This window comes from Salvelinus fontinalis, chromosome 3, assembly GCF_029448725.1.
Source record: "Salvelinus fontinalis isolate EN_2023a chromosome 3, ASM2944872v1, whole genome shotgun sequence".
NCBI classification, from domain to species: Eukaryota; Metazoa; Chordata; class Actinopteri; order Salmoniformes; family Salmonidae; genus Salvelinus; species Salvelinus fontinalis.
This window is the reverse complement of record NC_074667.1, coordinates 41,707,401-41,730,291: the sequence shown is the minus strand read 5'-3', so window position 1 is coordinate 41,730,291 and position 22,891 is coordinate 41,707,401. Positions and strand designations below refer to the sequence as shown.

Sequence of the window (22,891 nt, the reverse complement as noted above, 5' to 3'; positions counted from 1 at the left end):
ATATCAAACATTACAATAATGTCAGTCTTTGAAATCCAAATCAGTTTACTCGTCACTTGTGCCAGATACAACGTGTGTACCTATTACAGTGAATTGCTGTCATAGTATGTATCTAGTATCTCTCATAGTAGAATAATAAAATAGCGCAATGATAATAGAACATTGGAGCAATAATAACACAAGGATAACCCTGACAAATGTTTCAAGACAAAGTTTCATACTTCTAAATGTATTGAAGGATGAAACTACATGAGTTTTCATTGCCTACTGATATATTACACAAAGACAAACTCAGTTGGTCAGATCATAATTTTTCTCTGGATGATGCAAAGCACACATTGAGCAGTCTTGCGTCTCATTGAAGACTGGAAAAAAGAGGATATTTTTATGCATTGTTGACACATTTAAAGATGCTTTCTGGAACCCATAGTTCTAAAGGTTGCGCTTCGAAGACAAAATCTGTCCCTCACAGTTGCGTACTACATTGTTCTTTCACTGTCTGTGCTTTGCCCCCTTCCCACACCCTGTAGCAAAGGGTTCCCCAAAGATCGTCTTTCTGCTTTACACAACCAATTGGAGCCGAAGTTTACCTTTAAAACACCTAGTCAACCTTGTTGTAAACTACTGTAAAGGATAATTTCCCTCCTTTTTTTCTGTATTTCCTGTCAGCATTAATGCAGATTAAAAATAACACCTCCCCCTAGTGACCAAGAAATAAAAACTGCAAGGTTCCATGAGTTCACCATGTGGGATTTAGAAAAATGTGTAACATGAATTATAACTACTGTAGGTACATCAAACCTACATCAAAGTACATTAAACCTCCCAAAATGTATTTTCTAGTATCAGTATTTCCTTTTTCAGGCTTTTTTCCTGAGGTAATAGATTCAACTGTTCAACACTTACAACCAAATGTTTAATACCCGGGTATTCCCAGAACACATTCTGGAAAGTCTATAGATACAGTGGTCACTTTATTAGGTACAACCCCCTTTGCATCTGGAACAGCATGAATTCAAAACTTTTGATGAATCTGGGAAAGGAGATAGACTGTTGGAGTTTATTACAGTCAGTACAAGCTGAGTGTTGGAATCATTAAAAAACAGTTTTGGAACTTTTCTGAGTTACAAAAGACCATCACAGACTGTGCTGTCATGTTGCACATTCTAAAGTTTAAACAGTAACAGAATACCTGAATACTTCTCTGCATGCTTTAGTATCTAGCAAGCCAAGACCACTGGACTTGGTGTATGTAGGAGCAATTAATTTTCGTGAATAGGGTGGTGAACCTAATAAAGTGGCAACAGTGTAGATATCACAAACAATTCCTTTTGAGCAGTGTCTGTCTGTTATACGTTTAGTCAATGGGTATAATGGTAAATCTGATCCAAGGTCCTCATACTGTAGGCTCACTTGGATATATAGAGTTGAAGGTGAAGAAAAAAATATGAAACTAGGACATTAAAACACTGGCAGAATTCTTTCATCCACATCCATTCACACAACTTGTCTTTTAAAGTATAAATACCTTTCTAAGACCACTGTCTTTCTGGACATTTTAAAAGGTTTGCAAACAGTTCCTGCAAAGAATGAATTGAATGAGAAATGGTAATACCTATGTAGGTGACGAAGTTTCTACACTGGTATAATGTGTGGTAGTTGCACACCTCCCTGCTGAATTATGTAGCGCTGATTTGGGCAAGTTTATATATATATTTTTTCATGATCTTTTATGAAAAACCACTTTCACATAGGCTTTGTGCTAGCAGTTTAAGAGAGCAATTAGCATATTTGAAGTCCTGGTTTATAATGGTTAGTGCCAGTAAATTGAAGAGGGGTTCACATAGTTGAGAGGCAAATCATAATGTATACATTTAACCCAAAAACCAAACGTTGTCACGCCCTGGCCATAGAGGCTTTAATTTTCTATTTTGGTTAGTCCAGGGTGTGACTAGGGTGGGCATTCTAGTTTCTTTATTTCTATGTTTTCTTTTTCTATGTTTTGGCCGGGTATGGTTCTCAATCAGGGACAGCTGTCTATCGTTGTCTCTGATTGGGAATCCTATTTAGGCAGCCTGTTTTTTCCACCTTAGTTGTGGGTAGTTGTCTTTGTTAGTGGCCTGTATAGCCCTAGTAAGCATCACGTTCGTTTTTGTTGGCAACATTTATAATAAAGTAAAATGTACGCAGACCCCGCTGCACCTTGGTCCGGTCATCTTCACCCTGACGACGATCGTGACAGAACTACCCACCACAAACGGACCAAGCAGCGTGGTAAGGAGGACTGGACATGGGAGGACATCCTGGACGTGGGAGGACATCCTAAATGGGAAAGGATCCTGGACGTGGGAGGAGATCCGGGCGGGAAAGGATCGCCTGCCGTGGGAGCAGGTGGAATCAGCGAGGAAGGCAGAGGCAGCGAGTAAAAGGGCCCAGGATTGCACAGGGTCACGGATGACACGAAAGACCGGGAGCCCCCCCCCCAATTTGGGGGCACACGAGGAGATTGGCTGAGTCAGGTTGGAGACCTGAGCCAACTCCTCGTGCTTACCGTAGGGAGCGTTGTACTGGTCAGGCACCGTGTTATGCGGTGGAGCGCACGGTGTCTCCATTGCTCGTTCACAGCCCGGTGCGCTACATTCCAGCTCCCCGCATCGGCCGGGCTAGAGTGTGCATCCAGCCAGGACGGATGGTGCCGCCTCAGCGCATCTGGCCGCCAGTGCGTCTCTACTAGAGGTCGACCGATTAATCTGAATGGCCGATTTCAAGTTTTCATAAATCGGAAATCGGTATTTTTGGGCGCCGATTTGACGATATATATATTTTTTTACACCTTTATTTAACTAGGCAAGTCAGTTAAGAACACATTCTTATTTTCAATGGGGGGGCAGGACGGCAGATTTAACCTTGTCAGCTCGGGGGATCCAATCTTGAAACCTTACAGTTAACTAGTCCAATGCTCTAACACCTGATTACATTGCACTCCACGAGGAGCCTGCCTGTTAGCGAATGCAGTAAGCTAAGGTAAGTTGCTAGCTAGCATTAAACTTATCTTATAAAAATAATCAATTAATGACTGTCATTGCTCCAATGTGTACTTAACCATAAACATCAATGCCTTTCTTAAAATCAATACACAAGTATATATTTTTAAACCTGCATATTTAGCTAAAAGAAATCCAGGTTAGCAGGCAATATTAACCAGGTGAAATTGTGTCATTTCTCTTGTGTTCATTGCATGCAGAGTCAGGGTATATGTAACAGTTTGGGCCGCCTGGCTCTTTGCAAACTAATTTGCCAGAATTTTACGTCATTATGACAACATTGAAGGTTGTGCAAAGTAACAGGAATATTTAGACTCATGGAAGCCACCCATTAGATAAAATACGGAACGGAATAAACGTTTTGTTTTCGAGGTGATAGTTTCCGATTTAGTCAAAGATATATGGTTTAGAGAGAAATAGTCGACGCGTTATAATTCCTGTAATAACTTGCGGCTGAATTTGAAAGGGGTTCCTTCGTAGACGTGTGGAGGTCTACAATTTTTTTCTGAGGTCTTGGTCCGTGCATGCTCTGAGTACACGCCCTGGTAATACGTCTGGCCCCCCGGCCTTGTGAATGTTGACCTGTTTAAAGTTCTTGCTCATATCGGCTACAGTGAGCGTGATCACACTGTCATCCGGTACAGCTGGTGCTCTCATCGACGCTTCAGTGTTGCTTGCCTCGAAGTGAGCATAAAAGGCATTAAACTTGTCTGGTAGTCTCGCATCATTGGGCAGCTCGTGGCTGGGTTTCCCTTTGTAGTCTGTAATAGCTTGCAAGCTCTGCCACATCCGACGAGTATCAGAGCCGTTATAGTAGGATTAAGTCTTAGTCTTGTATTGACGCTTTGCCTGTTTGATGGTTTGTCTGAGGGCATAGCGGGATTTCTTATAAGCGTGCGGATGTTGCCTGTATGGCCTTATAGAGCTCGTTGAGTGCAGTTTTAGTGCTAGCATTGGTTTGTGGGGTAAATAGACGGCTACGAATAATATAGATAGTGTGGTCTACAGTGTACCATGAGGCACTCTACCTCAGGCGAGCAATGCCTCAAGACTTCTTTAATATTAGGCATTGTGCACAAGCTGTTATTGGCAAATAGACACACACCCCCGCCCCTCATCTTACCAGACGTAGCTGCTTTGTCCTGCCGATGCACAGAAAACCTAGCCAGCTCTGTATTATCTGTGTCGTCGTTCAGCCACGACTCGGTCAAACATAAGATATTACAGTTTTTAATGTCCCATTGGTAGAATAGTCTCGACCGTAGATCATCAAGTTTGTTTTCCAGTGATTGCACGTTGGCCAATAGAACCGATGGTAATGGCGATTTACTCACTCACCTACGAATCCTAACAAGGCACCCCGACCTTTTCTTCAAGCAAATGACGGTCTCCAGAGAGCAGTATATCCCTTGTCGGACTCATTAACTTCTTACGGCTGAGATCCCGTTAACGGGATCGACTTGACAACAGCCAGTGAAAGTGCAGGGCGCCAAATTCAAACAACAGAAATCTCAATTAAAATTCCTCAAACATACAAGTATTTTACACCATTTTAAAGATAAACTTGTTGTTAATCCCACCACAGTGTCCGATTTCAAAAAGGCTTTACGACGAAAGCACACCATCTGATTATGTTAGGTCAGTACCTAGTCACAGAAAAACACAGCCATTTTTCCAGCCAAAGAGAGGAGTCATAAAAAGCAGAAAGAGAGAAAATTAATCACTAACCTTTGATGATCGTCATCAGATGAAACTCATAGGACTTTGTTACACAAAACATGTATGTTTTGTTCGATAAAGTTCATATTTATATCCAAAAATCTTTGTTTACAATGGCGAGTAATGTTTTGCCTCAAAACATCAGGTGATTTTGCAGAGAGCCACATCAATTTACAGAAATACTCATAATAAACATTGATAAAAGATACAAGTGTTTCACGTGGAACTTTTGATAAACTTCTCCTTAATGCAACTGCTGTGTCAGATTAATTTTTTTTAATTACGGAAAAAGCACACCATGCAATAATCTGAGTACGGCGCTCAGACACAAAAACAAGCCATACAGGTACCCGCCATGTTGTGGAGTCAACAGAATTCAGAAATAGCATTATAAATATTCTCTTATCTTCGAGGATCTTCATCAGAATGCACTCCCAGGAATCCCAGTTACATTTACATTTAAGTCATTTAGCAGACGCTCTTATCCAGAGCGACTTACAAATTGGTGCATTCACCTTATGAGTTCCACAATAAATGTTTGTTTTGTTCGATAAAGTCCATAATTTCTGTCCAAATACCTTTTTGTTTGCGCGTTTAGTTCAAAAATCCAAATTCATGACACGCATGCCAGACAAAGTCAAAAAATTCCATTACAGTTCATAGAAACATGTCAAACGATGTATAGAATCAATCTTTAGGATGTTTTTAACATCTTCAATGTTTTAACCGGAGAATTCCTTTGTCTGTAGAAATCTGACGGATCATTGATTTTATTTACTTATTTCAACAATTAAGGGCTTTCTATATAGTTGTCTAATGTTGGTGGGGCATATTAACCTGTTTTAATGATACTCCTGAATCACTAGGATCAATAAAATATTTTCTTGATTGTACATGTAACAGAGCTGAGATCTACTTAAAAGTGCATTAACCCTATTGCTTACACCAAGTTCTTTCAGATCTACACAAGTGCCCAGGGAGGAGGAGTTAAGGCTACCCTGGTCCTGGAGTGAAGCAGGCACTTACTGTTTTTGATTTAACCAAACTGGATGACTAGATGTGTCGAATTTAAACGATCACTGAACTGATCAATTAGCTCAGTTGGTCAGGTGTGGTGCCTAGTTGTAACAAAATCCTGCAGCACTCCAGGAACAGGGTTGCCTACCCCTGGGTTAGGGTTTAACTATAATGGTCAGAGGAGGCTGTTGGGAGGCGCTATAGGAGGATGGGCTCATTGTAATGGCTGGAATAGAACTAATGGAATGGTACCAAACACATAAAACTCAATGAGCCTATAGCTCCTCCCACCATCTTCTACTGATACTGGCCCAATAAGCATATGCCCTAGAGATATCCCTTTTTGGAGCAGTGGTTAGAGCGTTTGTCATTGGTGCTGGAGGCCTGGGTTTGAGACCCGCCAGGGGAATCACCCTACTCTCTCATTCTTAGCAATATGTGGTGTAGGATACTCTAAAGACTTTTGGCTCGATGCAATGTAAATGCAATGTTTAAAGGCAATGTTTCCACATTCAAGGAGACAACATTCACTGTAAACGCTGCATATGTCAGCTCAATCGAAAATGACCTTTACATTTCAACAACGTTACATTGCTGATCTTCTGCCCTATAGATTGAATCGAGCCCATAGTGCTGATCAGTAGCGTGCCAGTTGGCGATATACTCAGATTCACATCTTACCCACATTTTCAGCATGCCATTTAAGTCAAAGCTTTTGACAACCTTTTGATCTTTATAGTCAAATACACTTAGATCCCCAACTTGAGTGATGCCAAATAGATTGAGACGAGACACAGGTTGAAGATCCTCACTGAAATTGTTTACACAAGTCATCTCAACTGTGAGTGGAAATACCTCGTAATGAGTGAAGAACTGACATGCATGAATGGAAGCCTATATATATATGAAGGTTGTGTAGTTTTTTTATCTAGAGGCTAGCAGCATTTGTATTTTATTTGGAACAGCCTACCTTCATCCATGCAGACACATTACAATTCAATTAAGCCCTCAAACTCAGAGGGGAGGCTAAATGTGCAACAAAATGTCAGAGGAAAACACCCTTTTTAACATTTGATATTTTGCATGTTAACACACTAGTACTTTACATACACAACATTGTCATTTGAAAGCTTCTTGTGAATTCTACAGACCGACACCACCAAGTGGTGCATTTTAATCATGAAATGTAGGACTACTTTTGCCACAAGAGAGCTCTTTACATAAAAATGTATAATCCATGTTGCGAATTGGAAAATAAATGGTCCTTATCAGCTACTGGCAGAGATTTGTTTTTTTTTGTGACAGTTGATCATGCCATTACATTATACCTCATGTACTGATTGTAGTGGAGTTCTTGGAATATTGCATGAATCATCAAACAACAATAATCAAATGAATTGGGGGCATTTAATGAGGAGTCTTTGCGCAGGTCTCTGAAATACACCAGTATTATAAATCTATTAGGGCTATGGGTAAGGTTTGCAGCATGCGTCACTGTCTTGGGACACAATGGATGACAAGGTGAGGATTTGATGAGCCCCTAAAGTAGTACAGCTGACTAAAGCTTCGCAAGGAGCACGTTATATGTGGATTGGAACATATGTTAAACAAACACGACTCAAACTCAACAAAGACGAACCCTACCAGGCTGACAATAGTGAAAGAATATGGGGCATGAAAGGGGGTCAACTCAGTTGAGCTACCCCCCAAATTTGCTACATGGTGTAAGAAATGGGAAGTCTGTTGAAAGCTGGCTCCGTCGTTATGGGTATGAGGGACTGCACGTTCCAAAGGAAGGGGGTAGTTTAGTGACCAAGAAATCCACCCTCTTGGTGTCATAAAGTGTTCAACTGACAGTCGCAGGGACCCAGGTTCAGTTGTATTTTTAAAATAAAAAAATCATCACAAATACCACTTTTCACACATTGCCCTGTCAGAGAGAGAGGATGGAAAACCTGAGCCTTTTTGGCCCTGTCTATCGTAACAGGCAGTGAACTACATATCCCAGAAGGCAGTAGAAAAATATTGTTTTTCTTTTTTTATATATTAACAAATATAACAAAATATACAAACATATTTGACAAAACAGTATACCAAATAAAACAGACCAACTTAATACACAGGGAGAAATACTGTCCCCCTCTCCAACTACTTTCGCACGGTATGTGCGCAATGCAAGGTCTTTCGATGGGAGTGCAGTTAAACTAACATGCCAAATGTTGATACCCTGGAGTGATAGTGACTTTTTTTTACAGCTAGTTAAAGCTGCACTGTGTACCTATGTGGATACAGGTGTTTTTTGAGACCCCTCTGGCAAGAATGTGGTATTTTTTCTAGATTTCAACAAAATTTGTTGAGAGCTCAGACTTTCCGACCTGAAGGTCAAGGAGTCATGGTTTGACCTATTTTTTTTTCCAGAGTTCCCAGTTGTCTTGAAAGCACAAAGTCTAGGCTGTTGTAAATTCTAGACTGGATGCGATAACAGCTACACACAAGATTGAAAAGAAGATACATCAATTCCATTTTACAATGTCTTCCCAACAGGTAGCAAAATACATTATACACTGAATACAGCTGTCTTCAGGCAGGCTAAAAGCACAATATTGGTCCTGTTGCATTACATTGGGTGACCACTAGCGACATATTGGAGCTTTCGAACATAACAAATAGATGAAGTTGCAGCTTTAACTGATAAAGGATTGACCGAGAAGTGTAGTGCCAGCGACCGACATGTCGGTAGCGTTCACCTGCTCAGATGTCCCCTGCTCAATGGTTGCATGCCACTCATGAACTGACAGAGTTCGAGAACATATCGGGCGTGTTCCTCTGCCTAGGCGTTAATGACACCTGCCAGATCTTACAACGCCAGTCAGTGGATGATATAGTCGATGACGTAGCACGCAACCATTGGTTGATGAATGCAATGTCTGAGCAGGGGAATGCGACCATGATGTGGTATTTTTATTTAACTAGGCAAGTCAGTTAAGAACAAGTTGTTATTTACAATGACGGCCTAACCCGGCCAAACCCTTCCCTAACCCGGATGACGCTGGGCCAATTGTTCACCACCCTATGGGACTCCCGATCATGGCCGGTTGTGACACAACCTGAGAACGAGCAGGGTCGGTCGTGACACCTCTAGCCAGTGTTGCCAACTCCTCAGTAAGGAAAGTAGCTATTGGCTGTCCTAAAAGTTGCTAAATGACATCACCTCATTTGCATAATTGACCATGTAATTGTGATGGACACTGTAGGAGAGATGAATAATGTTGTGGGAGAGACAAAAAGTGAGTAAAAAAACACCCTGAATATGTTTAGAACTACAAATGAACTTTGTGTTGATTCTTGTTTTTTTAAAGTCACAATTCCAACCCTCCTTTATCCTGGGCTTGGGACCGGCAAAAGTGACCCAGGAGAGGCACTCTGGCGGAGTTACTTAGTTTTTAATTTTATTTTAAATTTTGTTTGGTTATTAACATTATGGTCCACTTAGGAGCCTACAAGTCACAGTAAAACATGAACATTTTTAACCATATCATTTAAAAAAAATTTTTTATACAATCTACATGAACAATCTAAATTGACCAAAAAGATGTTCACCCCTCCGCGTCCAGACTGCAAATGAATCGCGCATGCGGGAAGCCGCCGCTGGCTGAGCCCGCCCTGGCTTGCATAAAAAAATAAATAACCTGAATTAGGGCCAGACTAGTTACCATAATTTTCTCACATTGCCATTGACAGTTTTTTCTATTATCTCTCTCCTGCTCTGGCTGCAGCATGAGGACTGGGCCGCCTGTTAGTGCTTTGGGACGGACTTTCACGTCAGTCTCCAAGTCTCCAATAGCACCAGAAAAAGTCGCTAGATTTGTCGCTAGTCGCTTTTTTGGAAATGTGTCGTTAGAGGGGTCTGAATACTCGCTAAATATAGCGACTAAATCGCTAAATTGGCAACACTGAGTGTCTTAGGTTATGAGATTGCGTGTGTGAGAGCTAGCAATTTACACTTGAGAGCTGTTGAAATCCACCGTGGGTCCAACGTTACTTTAGATTGACATGAGAACGTTAGCTTCTTGCTAGCTGAATACCAGTGCTCTCAGAACCACGTTGTGGAGTTGATGATAACATCAATTGAAGCTGCTGTATGGGTGAGTTAGGATCTACTGTTCCATGTGGGGTTTGGGTATCATGTGGACAGTGTGTTTATAGCAGAGCCACTACCATTTATGTATTTCACTTTGTACTTATTGTCCTCAGATTGTTTTTTTATGCACTCTACTGACATTTATTTCACTTGATTGTGATTTAGACTTAAAATTACTTCGCCTTGCGGTGAATTCCCTTCTACATTATCCTATTTTAAAATGTAAGCGTTGACAGAATAAACCCCAAATTAGTTTGTGTCCTGTGCTGGGTTTACTTTCGCCAGGCTACACTTAGATCATGTATTTAAGTAGAGATCGTGCATTCTTCTCTATTTTACACAGCAGGCAAATGTGCGCAATAAAACGAATGAAATGGAATTCTAATAATTTAACTGATGTCCAATTAGTTGTTTAAAAACCGAAAAACAACCAAAATGTAGGTCTTGTAAGATCTGGCAGGCGTCAGCAACGCTTAAACAGAGGAGCGAGCCCACAATTTTCTGGTCTGTTGACCAACTCAGAGTTCTAACTCGGAAACTCGGCACTCTTTCTAGAGCTCCATAGGGCGGCGCACAATTTGCCCAGTGTCGTCCGGGTTAGGGTTTGGCCGGGGTAAGCCGTCATTGTTTTGTTCGACTTTGTTAGAGTTCTCAGTTGTCCTGGAAGCACCTATAGCTAGTTACCCATCTCTTCCTTGGAATCTCGGACGGAGATTCAAACACCGAGGTAAAGTTCGTTTTATATTCACACATTTGGACATTCAAGACATTCGCCAAAAGCCATTTAAAAATCACCTAATTCACCGTTTGTCACAATCGAACTAGATATGATTTATTCTATAAATGTCTAGCATACGTTTACAACCTTTGTTTTGGGGAAAAGTTCCAGTTGAGATTTTATAGAAATACATCAAATCTATAAAATGCCATTTAAAGCAGTATAAATCAAACTAATTCACTGTGTCACAAACGTTAAACTAGGTATGATTTATTGTCACGCCCTGACCTTAGAGATGTAACGGCTTTCTTCTGTGGACGAAGGAGAGGACCAAAGCGCAGCGTGGTTAGTGTTCATCATGTTTAACAAAGAACATAAACAACAAATGTGAAAAACCGAAACAGTCCTATCTGGTGCATAGACAGAAGACAACCACCCACAAAACCCACCACAAAACAGGCTACCTAAATATGGTTCCCAATCAGAGACAATGACTAACACCTGCCTCTGATTGAGAACCATAGCAGGCCAAACATAGAAACAGGAAAACTAGACACACAACATAGAATGCCCACTCAGCTCACGTCCTGACCAACACTAAAACAACAAAAACACAAAAGAACTATGGTCAGAACGTGACAAGAGAGCCTTTTTATGTCTCTATTTGGTTTGGTCAGGGTGTGATTTGGGTGGGCATTCTATGTTCTTTATTTCTAGGTTTTGGCCGGGTATGGTTCTCAATCAGGGACAGCTCTCTATCGTTGTCTCTGATTGGGAATCATACTTAGGCAGCCTGTTTTGCCACCTTAGGTTGTGGGATCTTGTCTTTGTTTGTTGCATGGTTTGCACTATGAAGCGGTACGTTCGTTTTATTGTTTTTGGTGGAACATTAATAAAGAAAATGTATGCCTATCACGCTGCACCTTGGTCGGGTCATTTTACCACCAACGACTGGACGTAACAGTTGTGATGCAAAAATATTAGGAAAATGCATAGCACTCAGAATTTAAAGGGTTTTACCAGGTATTGTTCATCCTGATCAGACAGGTTTTTTACATGGACGATACATTGGAGATAATATACGACAACTACTAGAAATAATAGAAGATTATGAAACGTATAAGAAGCCAGGAATGGTATTTACAGCAGATTTTGAAAAGGCATTTGATAAAGTAAGACTGTATTTTATTTATAAATGCCTTGATTTTTTCAATTTCGGTAATTCTCTTATAAAATGGGTAAAAATAATGTATAGCAACCCCAGGTGTAAAATAGTAAATAACGGCTACTTCTCATAGTTTTGAATTGTCAAGAGGAGTTAAACAAGGGTGTCCGCTGTCACCACATCGTTATGGCCATCGAAATGCTAGCTATTAAAATCAGATCCAATAACAACATTAGAGGATTAGAAATCCAAGGCTTAAAAACAAAGGTGTCCATGTATGCCGATGACTCAAGTTTTATGTTAAGTCCGCAAGCTAGATCCCTGCAATGTCTCATTAAAGATAACTTTTCTGTACTCTCTGGACAAAAACCTAATTATGATAAGTGTACAATGTTACGTATTGGATCCTTAAAAAATTCAACTTTTACATTACCTTGCAGTTTACCTATAAAATGGGCTGATGGTGAAGTAGACATCCTCGGTATTCATATCACAAAATATATAAATAAGCTCTCCACAATGAATTTCAATAGAAAACAAGATCCTGCAACCATGGAGAGGTTTTTGGAAAAATTGCCCTGATTAATTCCTTAGTCATATCTCAGTTTACTCACTTACTTATGACACTGCCTACTCCTGATGATCTGCTTTTGAAATCATATGAGCAAAAAATATTTCACTTTATCTGGGACGCTAAACCAGACAAAATAAAACGAGCATATCTATATAATGAATATGAATTCGGTGGGTTGAGATTATTAAACATAAAAGCACTAAACCTCTCTCTAAAAGCTTCACTCATTCAAAAGTTTTATTTGAACCCTGAATGGTTCTCAAGTAGATTAATAAGAAAAGCTCATCCATTGTTTAAAAATGGCCTTTTTGCCTTTGTGCAGATTGCCATGTCTCATTTTCGATTAATTGAAAGTGATACTTTTTTCAAATTATCTGTCTTTTTCAAACAAGCATTGCAGAGCTGGCTACAATTTCAATTTCATCCCCCTGGAAAGATAGAACAAATATTACAACAAATATTATGGCTGAACTCAAATGTGCTGGTTGATAAAATACCTGTATTTATGGGAAAGATGTTTGAAAAGGGTATTTTGTTCATAAATTATATTGTAAATTGTAATGGTAGAGTTATGTCCTTCATGGAGAGAAAATGTTACTAGATGGAAACGCAAATATTAAGGTAAGTACAAAGAGCAACTGTCTCAGCACCTGTGACAATCTACAATCTTTAGCATTTGCACGCCTGAGGCATTCACACGTTCATACTCCAGCAGGGTTGGGTCAATTTTCCATTTAAATTCCAGTCAATTCAGAAAATAAACCCAATTCCAAATTTTCCCAATTGAAAAGCATTGTAGATAATTGGAAATAGAGTTTCAGTGCACTTCCAGAATTGACTAGAATTTAAATAGAATTGACCTAACGCTCCACTAGTGTGCTTGGAGAATTTGCACATGAACAACTCTCACATACGGGTGGCAAATGAGTCCCGTCATCTACTTTCACTTGTATTTGTAGTTCCTAGTATTCATTGTTTAGTGAATGTACCTAATGGTAAACTTCTATTTTAATGATGTTCCAGATTGCTGACTTTGGGCTGTCCAACCTGTACTGTGATGATGAGTACCTGCAGATATTTGTGGAAGCCCTATATATGCTTCTCCAGAAATGTTTAGCGGGCAGCCATACAAGGGGCTCGATGTGGACACGGGTCCATGCCCTTTGATTTGCACAACCACAAGAACCTGGTCTAGCAGATTAACACTGGAAACTACCACAAACCCACCAACACTTCAGGTGAGTCTTTTACAGAGTACAGCCTCTCCTCACTGAGATGTATATCTGCCCTGAAGTGGTGTGTTTTAGTTATATCGTATTGTAGCCCAGCAGAGCTGTATCTCAGTTGTAATCACTGGTATGTTTTCTTTCTCCCTGTCTCAGATGCCTGTGGGTTGATTCGCTGGATGCTAATGGTGGAACCTGAGCGCAGAGCTACCATAGAGGAGATCACTGGACACTGGTGGCTCAACTGGGGTTATCAGACCATCCTACTGGCCGAGAGTGAGACTGCGAGCGACATTGTGAGAAAAAAGTGAACAAAGTGAGAAGACCTCTGCATCCGTACAGCAGTCTGGAGGCCCAGCCAGCATTGACAGTTGGCTGCGTCGAAACTCCCAGCCCTTACTGCAGAAAAGCTCCAAGGTGCGCTGCCTGCTAAAGTTTCACGGGAGTGCAAGGAGAGCAACATCTCCCAAACCATGCATTATGCGACCACCGTTCGGCCCTCCAAGGGCATTCTGAAGAGACGAGGCAGCCTGAAGCAGAAGGTCCTCAGAGAGGATCCGACCCCAGTGATATAGGAACTAACGAAGGTCTTCGACATCTCCCCCCCGGCCCAGTCCCCACATGTTGCATCGCTGCCCCGCAAAGGCATCTTGAAGAAACCAGCCAAGCGAGAGTATGGCTACTACTCCTCCCAAAACAACAGTGACTGCCCAGACACCCCAGGCCCAGCTCTGCCCCTCAGCACGCCCCACCGGAAGGGCATCCTGAAGTGCCACAGCAAGTTCTCCTCAGTCGGACTGCAGGAGTTTAGGGCCTCTGGATCAGCTGGCGGTCTCCCTGGCAAGAGGTGGCATCAGAGCACAACCCAGCGGAGAAATAAGAGAGGACAGCATCCTCTCCTCTGTCCTTTGACCAGCTGGATCTGCCTGACTGCGTGGGACCAGTGGCGTCACTCATGGAGGTAGCTGTTAATAGTGACATTTGTCTGGTTTGAGTTCCAATTGGCTTTGGGGGGTTTTCAATGTTGACTTTGGGATTTTGATTTCTAAATTGTGCACTTTTGTTCAGGATGTTAGGGACTTTATCAGGGCTCGGTATCCCAAAAGCATCTGAAGGCTAAGTTCATCATTAGAACCTTCGTAGAAGAATCGTTAAATCTCAGAGCTGTTTCCCAAAACCACCGTTATTAATATTGCACTCAAACACTTGTATTTAAAAAAAATAATAATAATTTTTAGGGGTTGATCAGCTTAATATTGCGGAAAGAATGTTGCTTCCAATGTAATTGTCTGCATCATTTCCAATCCCCCATATTTTTTGGGGTAAATATATGTATCCATACACGTATGCATACATATACACATATATACATACACATACCTATATAGACATACATACTTTTTTAAAGATTATACCTTTATTATTATTCCCCGCAAACCCTACCACCGATCCCCCAATTGGAGTAAACTGATAAACATTTCTGTTTTTACCTTCAATTTATACATCTTATACACATTTTACAGACACAGTCTACTTTATAATAGTTCTCTCTTGTTTGTTCTTAGTCCTTCCTCTATTTCTGTTGTCCATCCAGTTTGATTTCCACGTGTAACTGTGCTATTTCACAAAACCTATACACATTTCACAGATCTCGTATGCCCTACATTGTTTATCTTGTTATTAGTCCCACCCTTCAGCTCCACTCAACCCTTCCCATCTATCTTCCAACATCATCCATTTCGGATTTTTATTTGCCATATATTTTTCAACTGTGCTGTGATGCTTCACAAAAGATTTGAATCTTCCTATTTTCATAGCTTCCACGGATTGTAAATTAAAAATAAACATTTTTGCTAAAATAATTATTATATTATTGATTGATTGACTATGGCTTTTCAAATCCCCCAGTATTGCTATCTGTAGCGTTAGTTCTACGCAAATGTTGCAATTCTTCAACCATTCCTGGACCTGTGACCAAAAACGAGCTACATAAGGACAATACCAAAATAAATGATCTAATGACTCTGCCTCCTCACAGCAGAATCTGCAGAGCTGGGAAGATTGTATCCCCCATATATATAACATTCTATTAGTTGCAAGAATTTTGTACAATAATTTAAATTGAAAAATTCGAAGTTTTGAATCCGCCGTTGTTTTGCGTATCAATTCATAAACCATGTGCCATGGAATGGGTACATCGAAAATCTCTTCCCAACTATTTTGCAATTTCTATGGCATAGCTGTCAGTTTTTTGGTCCTTAAATTAAATTGGTATATGTTTTTATTTATCACACTTTTCTTTAACCATTTATGTTCTTTAATATAGGGCCGACATACAAGTTCCTTACTTTTTCCCCTTCTACTTGCCTCTTCCATTTTTGTGGTAATGCTGCAATTAATAATTTTGGGTAGAGCAGACATTTCCATATGTCTGTGTTAGCTGCATGTGTGACATTACTCCACCAGTCCTATTTATGATATCATTCACAAAAATTATACCTTTTTTAAACATTTCTTCGATAAATACAGTTTTTTTTAATCAATTACTATATTTGAATTTCACCACAATATTTGTTGTACTATTTGTTCCGTCCTTTCAGGTGGATTAAACTGAAATTGCAACCAACTTGCAACCAACTTTCTAAGGCTTGTTTAAAAAATAAAGATATTTTGGAGATTATTTCCTTTTCAAACAACCGAAAGTGAGCAGGTGTAATCTGAATAAAGGGAAAAAGGCCCTTCTTGAACATAGGATGAGACATTCGTACCAATCTACTAGAGAACCAGTTTGGATTTAAGTATAACTTTTGTATGACTGATGCCTTTAGTGAGAGGTCTAATGCTTTAATATTTAATCATTTCTGCCCTCCGAATTCATAACACTTGTATTTCAAAACACTTGTATTTTAACTTGTGGACTAGACCGGACGCGTGTGCACGTTTTATTTTGTACATCCAGACATGATCAGGACACGCAGGTTGAAATATCAAAAGGAACTCTAAACCAACTATATTAATTTGGGGACAGGTCGAAAATAATTAAACTTTCATGGCAATTTAACTAGCTAGCTTGCTGTTGCTAGCTAAATTGTCCTGGGATATAAACATAGGGTTGTTATTTTACCTGAAATGCACAAGGTCCTCTACTCTGACAATTCAATTCATCTTTCAATCACCCACGTGGATATATGCTTCTAAAAAACAATCAGGCAATGGGAGAGGCGGGACTTGCATTGCGTCGAGCGTCACAAATAGAACCAAGTTCTATTTTAGCGCCTGGCTATGCAGATGATCGTTGACCCATGCGAGCAGTGTGGGTGCAATGATTAAATAACATGTGTGTAAATTTATTTTTGCAACGCTCGTGCACGTTACTCGAGCGGTGTGGTCAGCATCCTGATTGGTTTTTAGGAGCATATACCCACGTGGGTGATTGAAAGATGAACTGAGGTTCACACTTCAGTCCAGTTGGTGGTTGTAATGCACCTTAAAGTTGGTTGCCAACCACCATATAAAAAGTGCATCATTAGATGTTTTTTTGCCCTCGCACATCACTTTATACACAGAAGATCTCTGCTAAAAGAATCACATGCTTTATCCTTCTCTCTGTGACCGCCGATAACTTCAGAACAAAGTTGACAACAAATAAAAATACTTTGCAATTGATACAAACCAGCGACTTATAAAATGAAAACCGAGATGACTGCATTAAAATATAAACAGTATGCTAGGTCTAATTCAATCATATTGAAATATGGTCATTTCCATGTAAAAGGACCCATGAGCACCAGCATGTGATGTTCATAGGAGCATGTCAAAATGAGTGTCAAATGAAAGCTAAGAATCTATATTTTTGAGAAAGGACGGTATATATACATTTTTAAACCATTTTCCATCCTTAAAATGTGGAATAAGCGAAGACTTTGATTTCTGGTCAAACAGATGAAAAAGGGTTCTTTTTTACTTTTTACCAGAAAAAGTCTTAAAAGGTATTAGAAATACATTAAAACACAATAATGACCCCTGCCAACTAATATCAACACTTTTATATTAAACTTTTGAGAAATGTTTCTGCCTTCTGTAAGTTTAAGAAACATTGCCTTGTGCCTTGAAATTCTGTTTCCAAAAACCAACATATCTTTAAGATATTTTCAAATTTCTCTCCCTCATGAGGGAGGATAATGAAAGTTCACAGAAATAACAAGTAAAGGTAGACCTATCAATTAGTTAGTGTTTTTAGTGATGTATATTTTGTTTATGAATTATTAAGTGATTAAAACTCGAAATTCAGTATCGACACATGCTACAACGACGGACTTAGCGACTGTTCTCTCTTTATGTTCAATCACCATGTTGTAGGCCGTCATTGTAAATAGAATTTGTTCTCAACTGACTTGCCTGGTAAAATAAATAATCAGACAGATTCATCTGGGCCTGCAGAGCTGCAGGGTCTACAACTGACTTTTATTGTCTTTAGCATGTATGGTAACTAGTTAATGTGTAACTTCCCCAGTGAACTGAAGAACTATTCCAAACCAATACATGGGACATTTTTATGAGTTGACTAATTTACAAGGATGTGTTTTTGTTTCCCTGTAACAGCAGGGTGACAGCAGGTGGCCAAAGACTGATATTTATTATTTTATGATGTGCCCTCTGGGCATTTCATAATTATGACCAGGTTTGATTAACTTTATTCCATTTTAACATTATAACATTTGTGTTATTAAAAACAGTGCCTAGGAGCTGCCTAATCAGACTATTGAAACCTGATGATTATATCAAATGTTTATCAGGGTTCACTTGAATGTGTAACAAAATGCACACAAAGCTTCGCACAAGGGGCTGCAACATCAAGTTGCTATTCAGTGACTGGAATCTGATGAATACTTAGTTGCAATTTTAATAGGATGCTTTTAAATGTAAAGGGAAATACAGTATAACTCTTGGTTTTAGATGTATACAAGAGTGGTCGACAAAGGAGGGTAAAAAAAAATTCAATATTATACAGGAACTACAAACCTTTCAAACAATTCCCTTAAGTGACCTAAATACGTTTTTGTCCATTTTTGGTCCACACAACCTTAAAAATATGTTGCCAGGTAATAGATGCGGCATGCAGGTTAATCTAAGCAATGATATGTAGGTTGTGATCCATGTTTTCCAAAGTTCCCAGCTTATCTTTTGCGTCACCTTATGCTCTATCCCACTGATTAATCATTTTAAAAAACGGAAATGAAACTATACCCACATGAATGATTCTATCATTGTCTTTGACCTCGTTTGCGACATGATAGTTGTGGCATTACTATTGATTTAGTAGACAAATTATAGTAGAATGCTGATACCAGAAAACAATGCATGTTTGTGCTGATCAAATTCTGCTGGCATTAGTCAACATAGAGGTGTATTACAACACTCGTAACAGTCCTGACTTACTGATGTTCGCAGGATGAGAGAGATGTCAGAAGGGGTACAAAATTAAAAGCAGCATTTTAATAATAGTGAATAATGTCTTCCCTTCACCAAGCTCACACAGCGCAAACATTGAAATAAAAATGTAGTGCAAAACAGCTGGCAAAATCACAAATAGCATATTTCAGTTAAAATGATAGCCCTCTGTGGTAACTCTTCAGAGAGCTTCCCTGAAGCTAACAACAGTAACTTCAAAGTTATAAAATGTCCTTAAAACACCAAGTGCATAGCAATGAAATAAAGAACTCAAACAAATGTCAACAGAAAGACACATGGACATCTTATCAAAAAGATCACAATTCATCTCAAAAGACATGTTTCTTCATATCACATACATTGTTATGGTGACTGAGCTAGTACTTCTCTGCCAAAGATTGTCGTAGGGGGTAGTTAAGACACCTTTCTCATTATGGTCACTATGGTAAAATAAGCCAAAGTCATTGTTAAGAAAGACCCATTAAAGTGATTGTCTGCTTGGTGTCATCTCTATCCCAGTAGGTCTTGGATGTTAGCGGCGGTCTAGCTGACCTCTGGGACGGGCATCCCTGAACGACAAGCCCCTGGTGCCTGGGGGGAGGTGGGCAGGCTGAGCTCCAGCACACCCTCCAACTGGTCGGAGCAGCAGCAGAGAGACTCCTGTTTGAGGACAGAGCAGTAAAGAAATTGTCTAGGAAGGGTGAAATGAAAAGCTGTAAAACATCAAACTTAGAGTCCTCACCAACCAAGGCCCAGAGAAAACAATTACATTTGTACTATGTTTTTAAACCAGTTTGCTTCCTTATAGATTAAAGGAGGCCTTTTTTCTTTACCTTGTGGAATGAACGACTAGATTGTACTTCCAGGGAGAAGCCAGACAAACAAGGAAAATACAAGTATATATTTTTTTATCAAATAAAATGTTATTTGTCACATGCTTTAAAAAAAAAAAAATTGTATCCCCTTTTCGTGGTATCCAATCGCTCGTAATTACTATCTTGTCTCATCGCTACAACTCCCGTACGGGCTCGGGAGAGACGAAGGTCGAAAGCCATGCGTCCTCCGAAGCACAACCCAACCAAGCCGCACTGCTTCTTTAACACAGCGCGCCTCCAACCCGGAAGCCAGCCGCACCAATGTGTCGGAGGAAACACCGTGCACCTGGCCCCCTTGGTTAGCACGCACTGCGCCCGGCCCGCCACAGGAGTCGCTGGAGCGCGATGAGACAAGGATATCCCTACCGGCCAAACCCTCCCTAACCCGGACGACGCTTGCCCAATTGTGCGTCGCCCCACGGACCTCCCGGTTGCGGCCGGCTGCGACAGAGCCTGGGCGCGAACCCAGAGACTCTGGTGGCGCAGCTAGCACTGCGATGCAGTGCCCTAGACCACTGCGCCACCCGGGAGGCCCTTTTGTCACATGCTTCTTAAACAGAAGGTGTAGGCTAAGTGTGAAATGATTCCTTACGGGTCTTTTTCCAACAATGCTGAGTTGTGACACGAGGAATAAATACACAGTGACTCACGTATAATAGTAACGAGTACAAATAACATGGCTATATACAGGGTGTACCACTACCGAGTCGACGTGCAGGGATACGAGGTAGGGGTAAAGTGACTAGGCAACAGGATAGATAATAGACAGTAGCAGCAGCGTATGTGTATGTGAATATGTGTATGACGTAAGTATGCATGTGTGTGTATGGGCATGTGTGTGTTGGTGTTAGTGTAAGTATGTGTGGGTAGAGTCCAATGTGTGTGCATAGAGTCAGTGCAAGTTACTGCAAAAAATGTATTGTTTAGCTTGGGGGTAGAAGCTGTTCAGGGTCCTGTTGGTTCCTGAGTTGGTGCGGTGGTACCACTTGCCATGTAGTAGCAGAGGGAACAGTGTATGACTTGGGTGGTTTGAGTCTTTGACAATTTTTTGGGCCTTCCTCTTACACTGTCTGGTATAGAGGTCCTAGATGGTAGGGAGCTCGGCCCCAGTGATGTACTGGGCCGTACTTATCACCCTCTGTAGCGCCTTGTGGTCAGATGCTTTGTAGTTGCTGTACCAAGCAGTGTTGCAGCCATTCAAGATGTTCTCAAAGGTGCAGTTGTATAATTTTTTGAGGATCTGAGGGCCAATGCCAAATGTTTTCAGTCTTCTGAGGGGGAATAGGCACTGTCATGCCCTCTTCACAACTGTGTGGGTGTCTGTGGACCATGTTAATTCCTTAGTGGTGTGGACACGGAGAGAACTTGAAGCTCTCGACCCGCTCCACTACAGCCCCATCAATGTTTACGGGGGCATGCTCGGCCCTCCGTTTCCTGTAGCTCACAATCAGTTGCTTTATCTTGCTGACGTTGAGGGTAAGGTTGTTGTCCTGGCACCACACAAGGTCAGGTCTCTCACCTCCTCCCTATAGGCTGCCCCATTGTCGTCTGTGATCAGTCCTACCACCGTTGTGTCAACAGCAAACTTGATGATGGTGTTGGAGTCGTGCGCGGCCATGCTGCCGTGGAACTTTGTTAACCTGTTTAAAGGTCTTACTCATATTGGCTACGGAGAGCGAGATCACACATACATTTGTTTGATGAGGAAACAGACAAGGTTTAAAGAGAGTAAAAGGTTTCTAGTTAAATATTGGCCTCACCAGATCAATGGCCAAGATGTTTGCTAGCAGCTGCATGAGTGAATCATTGGATAGAGCTCCATCCAGGAGCTTCAGTCTATGAATGGCAGTGCCCACCCTGGCATAGGCAATAGTGGAGGGCAGGAACACAGAGAACTTATACTCTAAAGACAGGGAGATACTCAAGAGATCAGCGGAAATGGAATACCTATAGGTTTGACCAGTCTTTTGTACTAATGTGTTTAGATGACAGAGCAGTTGACAGACCCACTTTGTGGACAAGGAACATAATACCAGGTTGTGCAACAGAAAATAATGTATTTAACAATTGAGGGTTAGTGATTTGGGAACAGCATACATTCTTAATCCCTGAGGCAGGATTCCATAGGAGTAGAGGAATAGGTTTCAAATTCAGGAGTTAGGAATGGGCCGAATCCAGATACAATGAAACAGCGCAGTCAAAATGGCCTTGACTGTATCCCAGTGACTAGTTGCCTCTGGCAACATCGTGTGAGATTCGTGGGAAATCAGGCAGTTGAATGTACGGGCATGGGTCTATCACACCGCATAACACAGGATTACACAAACTCAGCCACCCGTCTCCCAAATGAACCGCTGACACATCATAATCAAAGTTATGGCTGCTGTGTGCCCTTTGCCACACACAGGGCTGCATGATTTCTTTGAATAAATGAAACACAAGCTATTATCATCATTCATCAAAGAAGTGCCATGCACCTATTACATAGAATAACAATGAGATGCTTGTTTTTCTATGCTAAAACTACTGGTGGGTGCTTCCTAAAATATTTGACTTGTAGGCCTAAATGTTTCTGCATTGCTAGTATCAACAGTCACACTTCGCCATGAGCTACCAAATGTCTGCCCCTACTTGTGGCTGCCAGTGCAATGTAGGAGTGGGCATGCCTGCGCAAGGCATGGATGTTGTGAGGGATTATGGGTATGCCATGAAGAATTGGCTCCAGGAAGTCAGAGGGTAACACAGAAGCCAGGTCCCACTCTAACCCTGCCACCACCACAAGTTCCCACTGCTGCAAAACACACACATTACATTAAATCAAGCATAAGCTCCAACTGCTGCATAACAGATAAATACATATGTAGGCTATTACATCAACAGAAAACAGGCTCCCACTGACTGAAAAGCAGAACATAGAACCAAAATGACAGTATATTCAACCTGCTATAACAAACAAAGTAA

At 40.8% G+C, this 22,891-nt stretch overlaps 1 long non-coding RNA gene and 1 pseudogene across 1 annotated transcript; one reads left to right on the top strand and one right to left on the bottom strand.

Annotated features, from left to right (window-relative positions):
- Positions 1–7,289: 7,289 nt before the first annotated feature.
- LOC129851550 (NUAK family SNF1-like kinase 2) lies at positions 7,290–16,754 on the top strand (annotated as a pseudogene).
- A 2,326-nt stretch (positions 16,755–19,080) lies between these two features.
- LOC129848868 (uncharacterized) lies at positions 19,081–22,185 on the bottom strand. The gene is made up of 2 exons (XR_008758578.1): positions 21,691–22,185; positions 19,081–19,715 (listed from the first exon to the last, which is right to left on the bottom strand). It is a non-coding gene; the product is annotated as an uncharacterized LOC129848868 (long non-coding RNA).
- Positions 22,186–22,891: the final 706 nt, after the last annotated feature.